Below are 18,815 nucleotides of genomic sequence, written 5' to 3'. Positions count from 1 at the left end.
ATTAATATGAAAAAGCTGCTTGCTTTACAAAAAGCTAAGCAACAAGGCAACCTGTCACATTTACTGTTCAAACGTTAAAACAAATGAGTCTCCCTGAAACACACAACTGAAGCTCAAAACTTAAAGCTTCTTGGTCAGGTTTCACGCTGGGTCAAGTCAGCCAGATACAATTTTTACTGCTTTATTGATGCTGTTGCAGAACAGAGAATAAACTGTTTGCACAGCTCAACCATTAGAACATGCTTCCACATGTAGTCTTCTCATGAAACAGGTGCTGGTGGAAAGCGTGGCATTCACAACCAGCACACGTTCCCATGGACACGCTTTTAATGCAGAACATAAAAATATACAATAAAAATATTTATGCAAAAGTTGAAGAATGGGCTGCGAGCTTTCAGCATATAATTCTGTTTTCAGTGGGGTAAGTAATTTTTCATATGCTTTGGCAAATTTTAGCCTAATTAAAAGAACAAGTAGGTAACTATATGTAGACAAATTAGAGCAATAATCTAGCCATCCATTCCGAACCTATCCAGAAATTTATGAGGATTTTGCTGAGGTCCAGATGGGTCCCTTACAGCAAAGAACATAAGAAGTCTAGAGGACTCAGGATTCAAAATTTACACATTTTGTGAAAATTTGCAACTCAGGGCCAGTTTTCTCCAGCTAAAATAACAGGCATGCAGAGCAGCAGAGCAAACCATCAGCACATGCATGGTACTCACTGTCACATACTACATGAGTTGTTTAATCCACTGTGCTCTGCTGTCACATTTTTTCTTTCACCTTGTGAAAACTGACCTCTCTTTGTCTGGCTCCACTCCTCATACTTTAAGAACATCTCCAGGAAGGGGTCCAGGAACGTCAGCAGAATTATGTTAATGTTAAGATTCCCCTTAATATCAGCAAAAGCTGTGAGCAAGGGGATCTGCTCATTCATGGCAGCAGGTTTCTGAGATTCTGGTCTGACACCACAAGGCAGCCTTTATCTTCCAACACTCACTCTCTATCTATGTGGAGAATCATGGCTTTTTGAAGGCCACCTTCCTTGCTTTGAAGGACACCTTTGTTGGAGACCCTGGGGATTTTGACTGGATTCCTATCCAAATCTATCCAAACACACATTTGTGAACTATCGCATAATTCTGGTATGAAAAAGATTCCCTCTTCACCCTGAATTTCAGCTAAGCACACTGTCTGGTGAAAGCCTGCTCACTTCACTTCCATGGGTGTCCACTGTCTGTGATCCTTAATGCACAAAGTCTGGATGTTTCCCAGTGATGATAAAAAATAGAATGCAAAGGTGTTAAACAAAAGACCAAGATTAACTGAAAAGCCCATTCTGCTCTAACTACAAGTCTGCATCTTTCTGACTCACATTCTGGCTTCCCCTCACCCTTCTCCCCCTCTAGGTGCACTTTAACTGCTGAAAGAGGAGAAGTCCATGTTGGATCCCAAGAGCTAGGCACTGTCTGACATCTTCACGTCAGGAAACTCTGGCAGTGGCTGCTACTGTTCGCTGATATTTGATCCCAGGCCTCCCACACATGGCAAGATACAGGAGGCTGAGTACCTTGGAGGCCAGAATCCTAAGAAACACAGATCCCTGATGAGAATGCAGGAGATGTGAGTCAGACATGAGCAAGACCTAGATTACTGTAAACAACACACCATCTGAGCAACATCCGTCTAATGATGGTCAGAGAGTCACTACAGCTTTCATATTGAAAACAGCTAATATCTCCATTTTCCAGGTTCCATAGTAATACTGTGCCAGTCAATAATTTGCAATCTGTCTTGCAAAAATCACCATTCTTTTTGCTGTCTATAGCCCTAAAAATTGGCATATTTCTCAAAAGAAGAGATAATATTTTTACTCGCTATTTCAGTCACTAAAACAATCCTATCTCATGCATAGCACATAATTTTTCACTTTGAAATCTCATAGTTGTCGTCAATGAATAGCCTGTATCTTGCTGAATGGATAGGAAAACTGAGGAAGCACCTGCGCTTTTCGCACTCTGAACATTTGTTCAAAACAGAAAGTCAAGAGGAGATCCATATACAACCTCTGCTTCAACCTCTGGAGAGCACTGCTTGCTTGACTGTACACATTAGAGACACAGAGGTCTTTGCACAGATTGAATTTAGACATTTACGACACATGTTCACTTTTCTAGCAACACTCATAGGTGGCTTTACATGTAGCAGTAAGATGCAGAGTCCCTTGTTTGTAGTATATTGAAAGAGTTGCCTTTTCTTTTCCAGTAACTCCATTTGAGACGTGATTAGACTTCATGATATGTCAAAAAGAAACTCTGAAATGAAGAGAAATCACCACAGTACCATATGCCACAGCATATAGGCACAGCAAGAGTAAGTTAAATTCACTATTGCAGCTGCCAGAGTTAATTTGTTTGCTTTTATTGGTATATGACTCAGCTTTAATTTTTTTTTTTAAGACAGTTCTTGATAATTCTATGGACAGATAAGTAACATTAATAACACAGAAGAGTCAGTCAGTTCCTTCCAACCAGCCTTGCAAACCTATTCTGGGTATAAAGGGAGGCAAAAAAAGAGTCAGAGCATCCAGATTTTCTTCTTTGGAATGGAGTACTGCTAACCTTTTTGCCCTTGACAGATTTCCTCATTAGTGAGAGAAAGCATTATTAATGGACTAGTGTACAAAAGCTAGACGTACTGAGTCCCTATCCTAGGTCAGAATATTTCCTGTGGTGTTCTTCAGTAGCTCCTCCCATAGTCTCAATTTGTTGGACCACAAAATACAAATAACCGTTTCCCTACAGCACATATGCACTGAGGCCTTATCAAACCTTCACCAAAGTACTTGGTGATTCTGAGATGTGAATATAAATGCAGAATTAGATGCTGCTAATTTATACATGTTCCTGCTAACCAGATATGGAATTTCCCCCAATTCCAAAATAATTAGTCTTGCACCAGTGGAAGAAGTCTCCTGAAGCTTCTGGAATGAAGGTGGAAAGAAAGAAAAAAAAAGAAAGGAAAGAAAGGAAAGAAAGGAAAGAAAAGAGGGAAAGAAAAGAGGGAAAGAAAAGAGGGAAAGAAAAGAGGGAAAGGGAAAGAAAAGAGGGAAAGGGAAAGGGAAAGGGAAAGGGAAAGGGAAAGGGAAAGGGAAAGGGAAAGGGAAAGGGAAAGGGAAAGGGAAAGGGAAAGGGAAAGGGAAAGGGAAAGGGAAAGGGAAAGGGAAAGGGAAAGGGAAAGGGAAAGGGAAAGGGAAAGGGAAAGGGAAAGGGAAAGGGAAAGGGAAAGGGAAAGGGAAAGGGAAAGGGAAAGGGAAAGGGAAAGGGAAAGGGAAAGGGAAAGGGAAAGGGAAAGGGAAAGGGAAAGGGAAAGGGAAAGGGAGGAGAGGAGAGGAGAGGAGAGGAGAGGAGAGGAGAGGAGAGGAGAGGAGAGGAGAGGAGAGGAGAGGAGAGGAGAGGAGAGGAGAGGAGAGGAGAGGAGAGGAGAGGAGAGGAGAGGAGAGGAGAGGAGAGGAGAGGAGAGGAGAGGAGAGGAGAGGAGAGGAGAGGAGAGGAGAGGAGAGGAGAGGAGAGGAGAGGAGAGGAGAGGAAAGGAAAGGAAAGGAAAGGAAAGGAAAGGAAAGGAAAGGAAAGGAAAGGAAAGGAAAGGAAAGGAAAGGAAAGGAAAGGAAAGGAAAGGAAAGGAAAGGAAAGGAAAGGAAAGGAAAGGAAAGGAAAGGAAAGGAAAGGAAAGGAAAGGAAAGGAAAGGAAAGGAAAGGAAAGGAAAGGAAAGGAAAGGAAAGGAAAGGCCGATCTGCCCTTAGATAACAGTTGCACAGATGACCTTAATTCTCACATTTCCTAACCTCACATGAATGTGATGTTGCACATCAGCAATATGAGTGGCTTCTTGTGAACCTTTATTTATTGCTGTTGAATTAATTTTCCTTTCAGAAATAAAGCTCTGTCATTGCTGGTATTCTTGGTCTGTTCTCACCATTTTCTTACAGCTTTGAACTAAATCCAATCACCAGCTCTTTCTTGTGAAGTGATACAGAGCACTGTGCTTGCATTCACAGGACTGCAAAGTGTCACTTGGTCTTTGTTAACTGTAACCATACAAAACAAAAGGAGTTGGCTTTGTCACAACTACTGGCCTTTGCAGATCTCTCAAAACAAGCCACAAATGAAATACCTGTGACATACATTATCCATTTGTGATACCATTTCAAGCAAGCGTTTCCATTTCTGCAGGCTAAGCCCTGTTCCCTCCTCCCACAATTTCACATCAGTCCCTAAGGCTATCACTCCCATCCTGAGGGGCTGTGTCTGCCTATGTCTATTAGATGGACTTAATTCCTTTCAAGCTTCTGCTGTGCATGGCTGTGACTGACAGAGACGGGTGCTGTTTGCAAGTGTCAGTGGAGCATGACCCCGAGTTAATGCATTGAATGATGAAAGAAAAAAAGAGTCATTCAGCACGTGAACTCTATGCTGAGATTAGCCAGAACTACTGAGCACATACAAATTGCTGTTTTGTCAGCACAGCGCTTGGAGGAGTTTTTAAATATTTCAGCTTTTCCAAGCCATCAAGACTGGGACAACTGAAAAAAAAAAAAAAGAGGAAAATCAAAATAGCATTTCCAATCCAAACACCATTGTTTTAGATAAGAGGTTTGGACCTGTATATGTAGAGCAATGCATGACCTCCTGGCAGCTGCAGCCCTCAGTTTGATGTGAAAGGGCTCACAGTAACATGCACAGAACTGTTTGCAAAACTCACAGAAGAGACCACAAGATATGTAGCCTTTCAGTGGTAGATGTCAGTTTAACTCCAGCCTGGTCAGGAGCAATTGGAAGTTACAAGGGTCTCCACAGTCGTCTGGCTGCTTGTGCTAATTGCTCTCATTTCAGTTGCCTGTGGACATAAGTTGGTCTTCCAGATGCCATCTCTGCATCTGGTGTTAGCAGAGCAGTCAGGGGCCACACAGGCCATGGTAGGTGACCTCTCACCCAAGCAATTCTGTCTGGAGCTGAGTCTCTATCTGTCTGGGGGCCACTGCCTGCATTAGTCTTCAGGGCATAGATCTTATCTGTAGTTGGCTAAAACTCTAGAAGGTTGGGGAAAACCTCAGGAGAATATCGGTGATTTTTTTTTCCATTTCTGCCCAGCTATACAGTTGGTCCTTTCTTAGAATTTAAAAAACAATGAAACTCTTAGCAGAGGGATTGGAAGAAATAGAGTTTCCCTCCCTCCTCTGACTAGTTCTAGCAGTAACTATCACCAAAGGCAGAATTGTGGAGAAGATATCAAATCTCTTTCTATCTGTGCTTCCTATTGTTGACTTTGACAACTACCTCCATTTAGGGTCAGATTATATCATACGTTGCTGCTTTGAAGCGAGCAGACATTTGGGGCAGACAATAAATGCAGAATTTAGAGTATAATAACTTTAGTACTTTCAGTGCAAAGAATCCTCTGTTCACTTCTCCCCACTGCCCAGCTCCCTCATGCATGATTCTCTTGCCTCTGCGTCTGACCCTGTGTTCAGAAACCTCTGCATCATCTGTTCCTCTTGCAGTCTTAACTGGATGAGTTGCTTTTCTATTTCTCTTGCTGTCTACCAGTTTTTTGAGTCCTTTAAAGTATCAAGTTCCAAAATGTTCCTGTCTTTTCTTAAAGCTGATCAAACTCTAAGACAATGCTTACTGCATTCTCCTCCTCCCCTTCTTCTGTCTCCCCTTTTACAGCTGCCTCAAGGAAAGGGACGTACAAAAATGTGCTTGACAGGCAGAGGACAGTAAATGCTTTCTCTGTCCTGAGATTGCTGCAGCCCATTAAACCAAACACACAGAGATCTTTGGGCTTCCTTCTGTTAATAAACTTTACTTTTTCTCTTACTAACCAGCAGCAGTAGCTCTTAGATAAATTTTGCTGAAGCCTGTTGCTTATTTAATGGAGTCATTTCACAAGCAGATATAGTTTAGACTACCAAATTATTGGCAATACTTTTGTGCAACATCTGTTTCTCCCCCAGCAACCCCCATCATGTGCTGACCCAATCCAGAGCTGTTTAGTTCAAAAGACAAGAACTGCAACTCAAACCGATGCAAAAAGCATCCCAGCTGATGTTGGCCAGTTTATCATTCTCTATTTGCTTTTTTCTCTCTATTTGTTCATCTGCTCTGTCCTCTCACCTGGTTTCTCTCTGCTTTTGATGTGGGTCACAGTGCTAAGGAGTAACCAGGAGGAGAAAGGAGGAGGCATCTGTATTAACACTCACGCAGAATTATATACTGCTTTGTCAAGTACTTGCTCTAACAACATGCTTTCATTCACTTGCTGTTGTGGGCAAAAGCCAATGTCATTTGTTTGCAAGGACGTGCGTACACAGAAGACTCATGCTTGCTGCTGAAAGGATGAGTTGGTCAAACTGCCAGTGAACAGCAGAGTTAAGTCAGTGGTACAAAATTATAATTAAAAAAAAAAAGAAAACAGGATGAGGCAGCATTTCCTAGACATCTCTGCAAGCTTGCTGGGACCCTCTTAATAGCCTTGCAAATGTTGTGAGTGGTGTACAGGCAGTTGCCACTAAACCGTGCAAATGGGAGAACTGCAGCAACTCACCATCTTTCCATACCTTCAAGGCTGGAAAATACCTAGAGCCTGAGATTCAGACTTGGTAAACTAGACTTGTTCTGCCACCTCCTGGCTGTACCAGACACCGAACAGCATTTAATATGCTAAACAGCCTACTTTGTACCAAACTCCCATTCGGGTCATGGACCAGATCTAAAGTTCACTGAGATGACCAAGCTCCAACCTAGCCCTGGAAAGTACATCCAAAATGAACGGAGACATAGACAATACCTTTTGGATCATAAATATGAACATAAAGCTTTGCTGACTTTACACTGCACCCTACGTATGCATTTTAAAATACAATGGAAACATCACTAGAATTCTTTCCCATACAAATGTGTTTTGTTAGAGTTTCTCACCTTAAAGGGCAGGGAGATCACTGCCTGTAGAGGTATTCCCAATGTTGTAGTTGTCAGACTTTGTCCTCCCAAATGTTTAGGAATCTCAGCTTCTTTATTGCTCTGTGCAAAGGAAGTTCTATAAGCATACAAAAAAAAAGGACTATATACTTGTTTGTTTTGTAACATGGGGCTATAATATGGAAAAAAGCCTCTAGTTAATATTCTTCTTCTTTCCTTCCTAGTTTGCAATGTCTAGCAATATTTCCCACTAATGCTGGTGCAGGGATGGAGGTAGATATTGACTTTCATCTCTGTACAGAATTCTGGCTTTACTGCTCCATAAACTGCTCCAAGAGAATAATAATAATATGATGTCATGATTTATAAGCACAATATAGATTTTTACATTTTTATACAGTTTCAAATAGTCTTTGCTTTCACAGTTCCCTTTTATCTGAACTTTACGCAACAGAAAATTCATAGAAAAGTCATAGAAAATCTCAAGGAGATTGTAAGCTGAAGGACATACAACCTTTGGCAATTTGAGTCCAGAAGTGAAGAGTGAGTTTGGAGCTCTTGTTGCTCTAAGTCTGCCCTTTAAGCATCATCTATTGTTTTGAGCAGGTAACTTCTAACTTACTCGATTAGTCAGGTCTCCCACCTGTAAAAGGGGTGAGAATCATACTGCTCTATTGTGGTTCAAAAGGAGGTTTACAGCCCTCTGTTCTTCCACATTTATTAAGGCCCCTGACAGTCCACTGAGTGACACCAACCTTTAGAAAGGTTTTTCAAGAAGCGTACACCTAGATGAAAGCAACAGTGACTGCATTTTGAAACCCACATTATCTTTGCTCTGCAGCCGAGTAACATCAGGTTCACCTGGTAGGAGCACATTCTTCCCTTGGTTTACATGTGTGTATTTTTAACGAGATTTATTTTCATGACAGGAATTGCATTGGCAATTTCCATTAAAGATGAGCTAAATGAGCTGTTCAAGAGTAGCACAAGCTTTCTCACATTTGTTTCCTTTAATCAACCCATATAGTATGTTAAGTTTGGATTAAGCTCTGTGTTATGCCATCTCAGATCAAAGTCATCCTTCCATAAAATCTTTGATTACCTCATTTTATTCATGCCTGTTAACCCTTTGAAGACATAGCTCACAGAGAAAAAATAGAAAGGCATTTTGCTTTAATATTCTACTACAAAAATACAGTAACTTTTTTTTTTCTATTTTGTTTCAAGTGAAATGACAATTGTTAAAATTTTCAGCTCATCAGGAATTTGTATTTCCAGCTGAGTTTACTTTAAGTATCTAGTAATTTATTGGAATTATCAAGTCACTTCTCATGTTAATTGAAAATAAATGACATTATACCAAATCCTAGTGACCTCCAAATGGAACTGAAACCTTTTAGGTCCCCAGTACAGATCTCTACCACATGTGCTAATAAGTAATTGGTAGCAGCAGATATCATCCATAAGGACCAGCTGCACAAGGGAGAAACTCAATCAACAAACTTGAGGGATGTAGGGTACATGCTCCTTCACCAGATAATACAGATACTTGCCAACAAACAAGCACGGAGACTCAAGAAAGCCTTGGATTGTTTCAATGCTGGATGAAAAAGAACAGACATGGGGCTGTATAAACACTGGTTCTGCTTTCTCCCTGCTTATTCTTCTTACTCACAGATCCTTCCTATAACATCAAGCCCTAATACAGTCTCCAACTTTTGCCCTTTTTATCTGCTTTACCTGCCTGCTGGCCCTGTTCCTCCCTTGTTGCCCTTCGGTGCATCGCTGTCCGCAGGAGCTGCCAGCAATGGCTCGCAGCATGGAGCTGCACACAGGCAGATGAGCTGGCAGGTTGGAGCTGGAGGGCTGCAGGACGCCCACAGGAGATGTCACCAGCCAGGAATTTAGCTGCCAAATTCTAACAAGCTTCTGCTGAGAGTGTCCAAATTAAAATGAGTCAGAGTTTATGATCTGGACGATTCACGTTTTCCTGGAGACAGCGAAAGGGGCTTACTTGATACCAAAACCACCTTTTCCTGTAAAGCCTGGAAGAAGTAAGACTTGCAAGTCAAAGTATTGTAAGATTTTTAACTAGATCAAGGTATTTGTCATACTCTCATTTTTATGTGTGTTGAGAATTTTAGATAAAATTTTGCAAATTCTGGCTAGAGATGAGCTGTGGAGAAAGAGTGCCTAGAAAGACAGTGTTCTAAAACATTTTAGATACCTCTGCAATGTCTGCCTTCTATTACACTACCATAGAGCCTAATCGCATCCCATTGCAGTAATGGAGATGTCTGTCCCAGGGCATGAAGCACAGAAGAAGCATCTTGAACCACTTTCTTGACTCCAGCAGTCACACTAGAAAAAAATCAAGCAACAAAGCATAATATACACCTTACCCAAAGGCTGTAAAGTCTAGGCCTGGACACAGGCTTGGAACAAAGAGCCCCTGTGTTGTTAAACTGCTAGCACAGCCCTGGCACAGGTCTGGTTTGGGTCAGTTAACACTCTTCTAGACAATGCCTGCATGTGGTTTAGGGGCTGACAAAGCTACAGATCATTCCCAATAGACAATCTGGATGCAGATACCTTGTCTTGAGAGCTGCATGAATTTAGCTGTGCCTTGCCAGCTTGTTTGTTTACTGCTTTGAAATTGGGTTCATCTTTTTGAAACAGCCTGTAGTTCAATACTTTGCCAGTTTATTTACTAGTAGGGAGATTCAAAGAGGTTCACAACTCCCAAAAAATTACTGTGATCACCCAGGGAGATGGTGTGACAGTAGCTCACTCTCCACCTACTTCCCCTTCCATTTATCACCAAAGAAATAGGCCAGTACTACTCAGGTTGTTAAACTTGCCAAGTAAGGCAGTTAAACTACCTATTTGGAACAAGAGTTTTTGAAATTACAGCAAAAGAAAAAGGAAGAAGGTCATTTTTATACCCATAGCAAGAGACGAAAAAGATAGCATATCAAGCACATTTTGGCAGGAGATGAAGACAAGGATCATTACTTGGAGAATTCAATAAATGTCATTAGCATCTGTACTTTTCCCCACTTTGTTCTTATTATGATATCTTGGCAAAGTGCAAAGAAGTATTGATAAGGAAAAGGTTAGGGATGCTGGCAGATAGGGATAGATAGGATCACAAGAACTTGAACTCAAAGAACATTATCTGCCAAATTAAAAAAAATAATTAAAAAAAAAAAATAAAAAAGAGCTTTTGGAGCTAATGAGGAAAGATCAAAAAGAATTAATTGGGCAAAGTAAAAACTACAAAGGTAAGAATGACAGAAGATGTCTTTTAATCGTGTATAAAAGTCCAAGCATCATAATGGAAGCAACAGTTAGAAACAGGAGAATTCTAAAATAATCTGAAGCAAAAGGAATGCGTAGGCAGAACATAAAGGAACCTTTATAAATAGATAATCCTCACAGAAAAAAAAATCATTTATCTAGGGAGAAGAGTGAAGAAAATGCTTAAATCAGTATCTTCCAGAAATGAACTAAAATCAGGGAGTTCCAGTCCAGAGGAAAACTTTAAAACTAAATTTAAATTTTGGAAGGCACATATAGTCTGCCATCCTTTCTCTTTGATTCCAGTGACACAGGTGATGTTGAAGCCTTGTGAACCTGTAAAGAGGAAGACAAACAAATAATAATTTAAAGCAGATGACTAAAGATGAAGAAAAAAGAGAACAATTTATCTGGCACTGTCAGTCACAAATCAGCCAGGCCTACCCCAAGGCTGCAAAACACAGGAAATCTGACAAGCACTTAGAAAAATACACCAAAAAGTCTTTTGACAGATATCGTAGCCCCCTTCAAACAGGAAGTGAATTTTAAGACCTACTGCAGAAGCAACAGAATTAGTAAAAGTAAAAAAAAAAGTAAAAAAATGGTAAAGAAAGTTGCTGTTCTGAGAATAGAAGTGAAAGTGTATTCCTGTGTTTAGATCATGCAGTTAAGATAGCTGTGTGGATTAACCTTGTAGGGAGGTGACATGAGCCTGAAGCCAGCTCCAAGAACTAATACTGTGTTGAAATGCAAATCTTGAGGAGCAATTATGCAAAAGCTCTTACTAGGCAAGTTTAAGGGGCAAACCTTAAAAATAAACTGTAAAGAACAGCCTGACCAGAAATGAGGCAGCACTGTGTGGAATATCAATTGCTATGCCAGGGAAAGAAATGAATGTGCTAAGAATGTCAACTACGACCGTGCTGTGAAACACTGAAGCTCCCCGAAGCGTGAAGTGAGAGTGGTGAGCATTGTAAGCCACCAGTGTATGCATCCAGCCCTTCCTGCAGCTAAAGAGGAGACCTGGGCATTAGAGACACATGCACCAGGCCTGGGAGAGCACCCTCACCCACAGGAGAGAGCAAGGTCACTCCCAGAGCATGTCCTGGAGGTTCAGTCTCTCATGGCTATACAACATACTATGAAAAACAAATGGGGCATTCTGCCTCCCTGATTTTGCATAGGAACAAGGATCAAGCCCTGTCTTCAGTCCTCTTTAGTAAGTCAACAGTCTGGATTAGGTGAAATGGATTGTAGTTCCCAGATACAGGCAGAGGTCTTTTGTGGAGTTCTGCACACACAAAAAACTCAGAGAACCAAAAGAGGCAAGCAATGCTTCTTTGTTAACACTAAGTCCTATGGCAATGTGGCTTCTTGTAATGAACAAGCAACCCCAGATCCTCTTCTGCACCTTGATCCATTCAGAGAATTACAACCTCTACAACTGCCTAAATTTAACAATTCACATGGACCAATTTTTGGTCCTGGAGTAGATTGAGGCACTCAAAAGACTGCTGAAGTAAGTGCCATTTGGCCATTATTGCTGAAAAGACGGAGTCCAGTGAGCCCTTTCCCTCTTTCTATACTCAGTGTTCCCAATGTGCTGCCTGTCCCAAACCTGAGGAAGAGTGCTCTGGTAAGCTCCCAGCATCAGTATGAACAGCAGCCAGGATGACAATATCAGCCCAGCTGCTTTCTGGACCAGAGGATCACAAAGTCAAGAGAGAAGAGCAACAGCCTTGTCTTTGATCAATTGCTGCTGTCTGTTTTTGAAGATGGTGCCTCCAAACAGAGTGATATGACAATTCTCTGACAAGCTGCCTGTGATCCCAGCCTGTGCTGTGTGTGTGTGTTAGAGAAGCACTATTTAAACTTGTCCTGAGACTTTCTGCAGTAGTGCATTAGTAAGGAGAGAGTGTGACCACATCCCACGTACAGAAGCAGGGACCAGGAAACACGATTGCTTTCTACAGCATGGTCTGTTGATCTCAAGGAGTAAAGGACCTGCCTCTTCTTCAGCACCTCGGTTTTGCGTTTGGGAAGCAGGGGAAACAGTGTTCCCTTGAAGAACACTTTGACTGTGATGGGGTTAGGAGAGAATTAAAAGGAGACAGTGCTGCTGTAGCAGAGCAGATGCAAATCTCCTTCCAAATGCTGGATTGATGCGATGTAAAATATACAGTTATAAACTCTGTAACCTCACGAACTAGCACAGTATAAGATTAGAGGCACCACCTTTAACTCTGCTCCCTTGTGTGTGTGCATCACCACACATCTCTGATGACATGATTATATATGGCTTCTAAAATAATATAATATCAGGCTGTTTTGTTCTACAGCCTTATTTATTACTTCTGAGTCTGTTGTCTCTATTTAATCTTTTCCTGCCTGGAGAACATCACTCCATCAGTGAATCAGCATCTCCAGAGAGGAAAGGAAATGGAGCCACATTCATAATATACAGCAAATCGCTGTCTTAACACTCAGTTAATGTTCCACAGTGGATTAAGAATTATTGTCCTAGTATTTCAGCTTAGTCCAGATTTAGTGCCCCAGTGGAAGAATTAAGGAGTAGATGAAACAGTGCATGTAAAGCTAGTTTCCAGAGCAATAGAGGAGCATGTTGCTATCACAGTCGCTAAGGCAGGTACATAAAAATCAGGAGATGTCACAAAGCGGTTCCCTTTTCACAAAAGCTTGAGTAAGGGGAGAAAAATGTGTTTGGATAACACAAGAGATTTCAGTGGTATTGCTGGAAAGCAAACAAAGATAAGCTGCTTAAACAAAATTATTTTAATGAGTGCAATTATAGACAGAAATATGACTAGCGCCTCTGTGGTCCATGTGTTGTTATGTATCATCCAGTTAGGTACTGCCTGGATTGGCTACGAGAGAGACTTCACAGCAGCTGATGCACATGTCATAGGCCTTTACTCGCAAAATAGTCCCCTGAGAGGTGAGTTCTTCAGCAAGGATCTAAATCTGGGAGGGATTTTCTCTCCAGTTTCTACCTCTATCCAAGGAATATTTCTACAGCTCCATAACTGTTCACTGCTCTCTCTTTCTCCTCTCTGCCTCTGACATGCTCTCTCAATTGTTTGTGATGACTAAGGGTTGTTGAACTGTGTGTGTTCTGATGGGAGCTGAATTGTAAAACCCCCTTGGAGCTTCATATGATCCTCATTCTTCCTGCATCTTCAAATATCAGCTGTGCAACCATGAGCTCACACATCTGACTCACTGCTTCTAATCTATTTCCCTCAACTCAGCTTTGCTTTGGCAATATTGCCACCCCCACGTCTCTTGCTGACTGAACACCAAGCAAATTAAATCCTGATCTTTCTCTCTGACTGTCTCCTCTTGCTCTCTTTATTTTTTTATACGTAAGATACTGCCATGTCCCTTTTCCTTCAGGTAAGTAGCCAGACAGCTCTGGTTGTTCTCTATAGTTTATTGCACATTAGGCTATATCTAAATACTAATGATACTACTTCTGCAATGTTTCTAAGATCAGAACAGATCATGATCTTGCTTACTTTCACCCCATCTCCTGCTTGAAGTTATCTCCCCACTTTCTACCCTCTCTGACACTCCAACAAACCCAAAGCACAGCTTCTAGATCAACTTCATGCCTTGCACAATTATAGTATTACTGACACTTTTCCTTCCTCATCCTTGATTTCCCACTACAGCATTATTTTCAACACATCTCTGCTTTCCACAATCCCTCTCTCAACCTGCTTATCTGTCTCTTATATTTACTTTGCTGCTCTCCCTGCCATCCAGACAACAGCGCTGACTCTGAGCACCACATATGACTTGTCTGTCACTCTTTCCTCTTCCTTTCTCTCATGCTGCTGTGACAGAGTGACAATTTTTTTTTTACCTGGCTCTCCATTTGCCAGTAGAGCTGACTCTGAGCCATGCACAATGACACACATTACCCCACCTTCCTTCAAATGCCTGCTCAAAACCTACTTCCATTTATGACAGAGGCAGATGTCATAAAACCAGAGTAACCAAAATACACAATGCCATTGGGCTTGCAGAGGGAGCTATAGTCATCCATTTCTTCCTTGTGCTGCAAAACAAAATCCACTCGGCAACAGAAAGTGAGGCAATAAATGGTGTTACTGAGCATGGCATAATATACAGAGAAAGAAACCTCAAGGTTTTAAGTTAACTCTGAACTCACCACCTCTTCACTGAACTCTGTGATGTCTACATTGAACTACATGGTTGAACACATCACTACCAGCTCCACTGCCATCAGCCATTCTACACACCCATCCCTGAGAGAAACACGGAGGGCTGCTGGTTCCACTGGAGTATGTGATACATTTTCCACTGATCCTGTGCAAGCTAAGCATTGGTATAGGCTTATGTGACATGATGTGGTGGTCTCTGTCACTGTTTCCCCGCTTCTATAGGTTACCTGTTTACTAACTGTGCCAATTATGTTTTATGTTATCAGTTCTATCCAGTTCTTCTACCTGTTACTGTAAACTGATCCCAGATATCAATCATAAATATTCAGGAACTGTCCTAGTGTCACACTGTCTCCTAATCTGGTTTAGATAAAGGGGATGCAGTTTACCCATTACACTAATGTGGGGTTTCTTCCCAGAGTACCAGGAATGTCTTCCTGTTATCACATCAGAAGGCTTTCTGATGAGTCAATACCTAATACTAGCTGGTATGCCATCACTTTGAAGTTGGTCCCTCACATTGCTGCTCAGTGTGACTCATGCTGCTTTGTCACAGGCCTGACCAGAAAGTGAGCTGGTAAGTGCCTTTATGTAAAGTGTAAATAGTTGGAATTGGGGAGAAGACTAAGAATAAAGTGCTTGCACTACTAGCTCAAGTCAACCATGCACCATTTCTTGTCTTCATTTTCTGTGCTAGTCCGTGCCTCCTGCCAAAAGACTTTGTCGTCCGAGGAAACGGAGGGACCTTTTTCCCTGGCAGGGAGGTAGATAATACTTCTAGTGTAAAAGAATCAAGTGGACTCTTATGAGCTCTCTGGCCTGTGTTTTCCACCCTCAGTGTTCTGTGATTCATCTAATTAAGGTACACAGCCTGGAAAACAAGAGGCACTTTAGAACTTCTACTCATTAGCTGGGTATGAATGGGATTTTTTTTTTTTTCCTCTTGGCTGTCTTCATTTTATCTGCAGCAGTTCTTCATGACTCAGACTCCAGAAGGGCTCATGATTGTGTAGGTTGCCTCTGGCAAAGGCAAATAGCTTGAAAGTCAGTGTCTGTCTGTCTGACTTCTACTTCTCTCTGAAAACAAACACTGAAAAGCCTATTCCCTGTGCAGCTGACCCAGCTGCTGTGTCTTGCCTGCTTGTTGGGATACAAGACGATTGATCTCCTTCTACATAGTTCAGTACTTAAACCATACATGAATGGGGGCACAAGGGCTTTCAGATAAAGCGGGGGTTAAAAAATAATTTAAAAAAAAGGCTTGTTTTACACTTAATGAAGAAATAATTTCCTTAAGAACAAAAAGCTCTTCACAGCCAGTGCTTATAAATTGCTTAATTGGAAATACACATAACAGTCCTATGAGGATTATCTGAGTGCTTCTGGCTGGAATTAGAGTCAGGAAAGAAAAGTTATTTTAGAAATACTAATAAAACAGGAGGTTGTGAAGGCTTCTGGGATACATACAGATGTTTTATTTCAGGCTTTGCCTGTAAAGCTGATTTTTAACTGATACGTCATTGGTTTGCAAGGTCTGCTGATCGGCCTCGATGCAGAAAGGAGTAAAAATAAAGGGACAGACCCCCAGATCAGAGGGTGATCACCCCAGAAAGTTATACTGATTTTTGCTGGCTGAGACTTCAGTCTGTCAGGCCTGCTACCACTGTTTAGGGAGCTATTTCAGATTTAATGAAATGCGCCAGAAACACAGCTAAAGACATCTTTGGCAATACCTTTCCTTGCTCCTGATGGGTATCAACCCCTCAGCAATACTTGTTTTTCTGCTGGAGACAACCACGCTCCCAGGCTGGCTCCTTCCTGCATGTCAGTCTCACCAGCCTCCTCTTCAGAAAGGGCAAAATGGTGGTTCTTGCAGCTCTACTGCATCCAACTCCTCTAACGAGCTTTTTTGCATGGAGTTAGTGCACCAGCTGGGGTACCTCGGATGCCTGGATTTTACGTGCTGTGCTAAACAAAACTCTAGAGCCACCCAGGCACCTGCCGCCAGCTTCAGCCACCACGGCTTCTCCCGTCCCTCAGCAACAGCAGACGTGAGAGGGCGGGAAACAGCTGGCCGGGATAAACCCCAAATCTTCAGCAGCTGACAATAAAGGCTCCTGGACCGTCCTCCTGCGACTGGTTTTGCTTATTTGGATTTGGTTTGGACACTCTGTCCGAAAGTTGTGCCACCGTCACCCAGCGGGCGCGGTGAGGGGCAGACGGCGCCGGTACCTCACGGCGCCGAAAGGTCGCGGCGCCATCTTGCGGGCGCCGGGTGGCCCCGCGCTGGTTTCCGCCAGCGGGAACACCCGGGATGCTCAGCTTTGCTCTGGAAAAAAATTTAAAATAATCGTAAAAAAAAAAGAAAAAAAGGCAAGCCAATTGCGGTATGTGGAAATCATAATCGGTAGCAGCTGCACAGGTGTAAGGAGTTTTTACTGAATGTGCCGCAGGTCTGGCTGAGACCTCATGGCGGCTACAGCTTCCTCACGAGGGGATGAGGAGGGGCAGGTGCTGATCTCTTCTCTCTGGTGACCAATGACAGAACCCAAGGGAACGGCAGAAAGATGTGCCAGGGGAGGTTTAGGTTGGACATCAGGAAAAGGTTCTTCACCCAGAGGGTGCTGGAGCACTGGAACAGGCTCCACACGGAGGTGTCACAGCCCCAAGCCTGACAGTGTTCAAGAAGAGACTGGACAACACCCTCAGACACATGGTGTGAACTGTGGGGTTGTCACATGCAGGGACAGGAGCTGGACTCGACAATCCTTGTATGTCCCTTCCGACTCAGGACATTCTATGATTCTGGCAGCCCACAAGCCAGGGCCAGCCTGGAGGAAGGGAAGTTTCTTGATCATCCCCTTTTATTTTTATCCTGCCTTGCCCAGCTGAGTTTCCTCCATTTTATGAGTTACAATCTTTATTTTCTCTTCTAATAAAAGGCAGCATTTGAGTTCAAAAGCCCCACAGGACTCCTGTGGCACTGATGATGAAGAGAGGTGGAAGAAAAGGTCCAGATGGATCCACTTCAAAGCTGTGGCGATTTGAGGACTGATGGCAAAAATGCAGGGAGCCATATAGCGAATTAGACAATAGCTGAGCAAAACTGGCCTTTCAGGCAACGCTGCAGGAATGAAAGAAGAAAAAAAAACACTTAAAGCATTCAAAATTTCGTTTTAAAATACACTCTTTATTTCTTGCTTTTAGCTGGCGAAAACATATTCATTAGCAGCTCTCCCAGGTTCAACAGTCTTTAGATTTTATTGAGGATAGTATAAAGGTCCACATGGAGAACAAAAGCAGTCACTACTACAAACTAAAGCTGCAGTTGCCTATTTAAAGTCTGACCTGATCTTCCCAAAGGCAAGGAGTTGAATCTTAGAGCAGTTGCACTGACAGGTCCAGCTTTGGCAGTCCTGGTGACCACACCAAAACCTGCCAAGCTGACATCAGCACCAAACGGGGATGTTGTTTGTCCCCAGCATTACTTATGGTGTCCTACCTGGCTGAGGCAGGGTCTTATTACCCAGGGAGCAAAAAAGAAAGTGAGAAGAGGAGTTAAGACTCATGCAGGTCCTTGTCTTTCACATCAGCCATGATGCTTGCATGTGCTTTCATGTTGTATGCTGTGTACCATATGCAGTAATTATTAGACCTTTAAATTTGAGTGTTCATCCCCTCCAAGGTAGCGGGGAGGCAAAGGCTCGTGACATGGTGGAAGGGGTTCCCCAGGGGCTGGGAGTTAGTATGGACAGGTCTAGGTTTGGACCTTGTACTTTAATTGATCTTTTATACTTGAAGGTATTATGATGATGTGTGTTGGGGTAAAACTGAGACCTTTTGAAACCTAGTTCCAGAGTACCTGTTAATTCTGCAAAAGGAGAGCTGCGTGGTTTTGTGGGAAAGCTACCATCAGCCTCCCTGCTCCCAAATTGGGGTTCCACACCATACCTTACACCTTCCTGAAGCTCACCAGCTATGATTGAATTGGTCTAAGCAAGCATGTGGATTTCTGGGTGTTTAAGGAACACACCTTTAAGCAGAAACTTAATTTAGGCAGAGCTCGCTCTTCCTCTCATTTCTGCTTTCTTTTCATTACATCCCAAATTATGCATGGAATGTAATTTTATCTCTGTCTGTCACCATGCAGGGCTCTGCCGGCTGGTGCAGAAGTAAGCCAAAGCCTGTAGCTATCACTGAAGCTCAGTTCTACCCACAGGAGTCCCATAAAAAACATTAGATCAAGCAATCAGCTATATCAGTGAGAAGTTTAATGTCTGAAAATGTATGCATCACAGCTGAAAAAAGCATCTCTGTAAACTC

The sequence above is a fragment of the Columba livia genome, chromosome 3 (assembly GCF_036013475.1).
Source record: "Columba livia isolate bColLiv1 breed racing homer chromosome 3, bColLiv1.pat.W.v2, whole genome shotgun sequence".
Lineage (NCBI taxonomy): Eukaryota > Metazoa > Chordata > Aves > Columbiformes > Columbidae > Columba > Columba livia.
The sequence above is the reverse complement of the archived record's forward strand: the minus strand, read 5'-3'. Positions refer to the sequence as shown.